Here is a 3,943-nt window from a genome sequence, read left to right as displayed (position 1 = left end):
GAGTGAAATAAGCAATTCAGAAATCAAAAATTTCAACTTCACCAAATGACTTAATTTCTTATGCTGTTTTGACTAACATACTTATTTCAGTAAGATAAGCACTTCAGAAAAGTAAAATCTGAACTTCACCAAATGACTCAAGTTTTGATGTTGGTTTGACTAACATGCTTATTTCAACTTAGTCAAAACAGAATAAAAAAATTAATTCATTTGGTGAAGTTCAGATTTTCGTCTTCTGAAGTGTGTATCTCACTCAAATATGCATGTCACTCAAAACAACATCATTATTTGAGTCATTTCGTGAAGTCGAGATTCTTCACTTCTGAAGTGCTTATTTCACTGGAGGAAACCTGTTAGTCAATAAAACATCAAAATTTGAGTCATTTAGTGAAGTTCAGGTTTTGGTCTTCTGAAGTGCTTTTCTCACTGAAATAAGCATGTTGTCAAAACAGCATAAAAAGTTGAGTGTCTTGGTGAAGTTGAGATTTTTGACTTCTGAACTGCTTAACTCCCTGAAATAAGCATGTTATTCAAAACAACATCAAAAGTTGAGTCATTTGTTAAAGTTGAGATTTTTGACTTCTGAAGTCCTTATCCGACTCAAATAAGCATGTTAGTCAAAACAACATTAAAAATTGAGTCATTTGGTGAAGTTCTCATTTCAGTCTTCTCAAGTGCTTAACTCACTAAAACAAGCATTTTAGTCTAACCAGCATCAAAGATCAAGTCATTTGATGAAGTTGAGATTTTTGACTTCTATAGTGCTCATCTCCCTGAAATAAGCATTTTTTGTCAAACCAGCATCGAAAGTTATCTGCTTTGGTGAATTTGAGATTTTAGTCTTCTGATATGCTTATCTCGCTAAAATAAGCAAGTTAGTCAAAACAACATTAAAAGTTGAGTCATTTGGGGAAGTTGAGATTATGATCCTCTGAAGTGCTTAACTCGCCGAAATAAGCATTTTAGTTTAAACAGCATCAAAAGTAAGGTCGTCTGGTGAAGGTGAAATTTTAGTCTGCTGATATGCTTATCTCGCTGAAATAAGCACATTAGTCAATACAACATCGAAAGTTGAGTTATTTTTTGAAGTTTTTGATTTCTGAAGTGCTTATCTCACTGAAATAAGCCTGCTAGTCAAAACAGCATCAACAGTTGAGTCATTTGTTGAATTTGAGATTTTGTTCTTCTGTTATGCGTATCTCACTGAAATAAGCAGGTTTGTACAAACATCATCAAAAGTTGAGTGATTTGGTGATGTTGAGATTTTTGATTTCTGAAGTACTCATCTATCGGAAAATAACATGTTAGTCAAAGACACATCAAAAAATAACTCATTTGGTGAAGTTGCGATATTGGTCTTCTGAAGTTCTTATCTGAGTTAAATAAGCATGTCAGTCAAAACTTCATCAATAATTAAGTCATTTGATGAAGTTGAGATTTTTTTACTTCTGAAGTACTTATCTCACTGATATAAGCATTTTAGTTCAACCAGCGTCCAAAGTTAGATCCTTTGGTGAAGTTGAGATTTTTGAGTTCTGAAGTGTTTATCTCACTCGAATAATCATGTCAGTCAAACCAACATTAAAACTTGAGTCATTTGCTGTAGTTCAGATTTTGGTTTTCTGAAGTGCTTATCTTACTGAAATAAGCATGTTAGTCAAAACAGCATTATAAATTAACTCATTTGGTGAAATTGAGATTTTTGACTTCTGAAGTGCTTATCTGACTCAAATGAAGATGTTAGTCTGACGAGCATCAAAACTTAAGTCATTTGTTGAATTTCAGATGTTGGTCTTCTGAAGTGCTTATCTGAGTGAAATAAGCATGTTTGTCAAAACATCATCAAAACTAGAGTCTTTTGGTGAAGTTCAGGTCTTGGTGTTCTGAAGAGCTTAACTCGCTGGAATAAGCATTTTAAACCAACCAATATCAAACGTTGAGTCATTTGCTGGAGTTGAGATTTTGATCTTCTGAAGTGCTTACTTCATGAAACAAGCATGTCATTCAAACAAACATCAAAAACGAACTATTTGGTGAAGTGAGATATTGGTCTTCTGAAGTGTTTGTCTCAGTTAAATAAGCATATTAGTCAAAACAGCATCAAAAATTAAGCCATTTGGTGAAGTTGAGATTTTTCTCTTCTGAAGTGCTGATCTCACTCAAATAAGCATGTTCGTCTAATCAACATCAAAACTTGAGTCATTTGGTGGAGTTCGGAGTTTTGGTGTTCTGAAGAGCTTAATTCGCTGAAAAAAGCATTTTAAACCAACCGACACCAAAAGTTGTGTCATTTGGTGATGTTGGGATTTTGATCTTCTGAAGTGCTTACCTCATGAAATAAGCATGTCATTCAAACCAAAATCAAAAACTAACATTTTTGGTGAAGTGAGATATTGGTCTTCTGAAGTACTTATCTGAGTTAAATAAGCATGTTATTCAAAACTGCGTCAAAAATTAAGTCAGATGGCGAAGTTGAGATTTTTTAGTTCTGAAGTGCTTCTCTCATGAAATAAGCATTTTAATTCAACCAGCGTCCAAAGTTAGGTTCTTTGGTGAAGTTGAGATTTTTGACTTCTGAAGTGCTTCTCACACTCGAATAATCATGTTAGTCAAACCAACATCAAAACTTGAGTCGTTTGGTGAAGTTACGATTTTGGTCTTCTGATATGCTTATCTAACTGAAATGAGAACGTTAGTCAAAACAACATCAAAAATTGAGTCATTTGGGGAAGTTCAGATTTATGTCTACTGAAGTGCTTAACTCGCTGAAAGAAGCATTTTAATCCAACCAGCATCAAAAGTTGAGTCATTTGGTGAAGTTCTTATTTTGGCCTTCTGAAGTGCTTATCTCACTATCATTTTAGTCAAATCAGCATTAAAGTTAGGACGTTTGGTGAAGTTGAGATTTTAGCCTTCTGATATGCTTATCTCGCAGAAATAAGCATTTTGGTCAAATCGGCATCAAAAGTTGAGTGTCTTCGTGAAATTGAGGTTTTGGTCTTCTGATATACTTATCTCGCTGAATTAAGCATGTCAGTCAAAACAACATGAAAAATTGTGTAATTTGGTGAAGTTGAGGTTTTAGCCGTCGGAAGTGCTTAACTCGCTGAAATAAACATGTTAGTCATAAGGACATCAAAAGTTGAGTCATTTGGTTAAGTTGAAATTTTGATCTTCTGAAGTGCTTACCTCATGAAATAACCATGTCATTCAAACCAACATCAAAAACTGACTCATTTGGTGAAGTGAAATATTGGTTTTCTGAAGTGATTATCTGAGTGAAATAAGTACGTTAGACAAAACAGCATCAAAAATTAAGTCAGAAGGTGAAGTTGAGATTTTAGTCTTCTGATATGCTTATCTCGCTGAAATAAGCACGTTAGTCAAAACAACATCAAAAGTTGAGTCACTTGGTGAAGTTGAGATTTTTGATTTCTGAAGTGCTTATCTGACTGAAATAAGCATGTTAGTCAAACCAACATCAAAACTTGAGTCATTTGGGGAAGTTGAGATTTTGATCCTCTGAAGTGCTTATGCCAATGAAATAAGCATATTAGTCCAAACATCATCAAAACTTCAGTCATTAGGTGAAGTTCAGATTTTGGTCTAATGAAGATCTAAACTGGCTGAAATAAGCATTTTATTCCAACCAGCATTAAAATTTGAGGCATTTGCTGAAGTTGAGATTTTAGCCTCATGAAGTGCTTAAATCGCTGAAATAAGCATGTTAGTCAAACCAACATCAAAAGTTGAGTCATTTGGTGATGTTGACATTTATGACTTCTGAAGTGCTTATCTCACTGAAATATGCATGTTAGTCAAACCAACATCAAAACTTGAGTCATTTGGTGAAGCTCAGATTTTGCTCTACTGAAGATCTTATCTCACTCAAAACAACATTTTATTCGAACCAGCATCAAAAGTTGAGTCATTTGGTGAAGTT

The sequence above is a fragment of the Rhincodon typus genome, chromosome 44 (assembly GCF_021869965.1).
Source record: "Rhincodon typus isolate 14 chromosome 44, sRhiTyp1.1, whole genome shotgun sequence".
Classification (NCBI taxonomy): Eukaryota; Metazoa; Chordata; class Chondrichthyes; order Orectolobiformes; family Rhincodontidae; genus Rhincodon; species Rhincodon typus.
Note: the sequence above shows the minus strand (reverse complement) of the source record.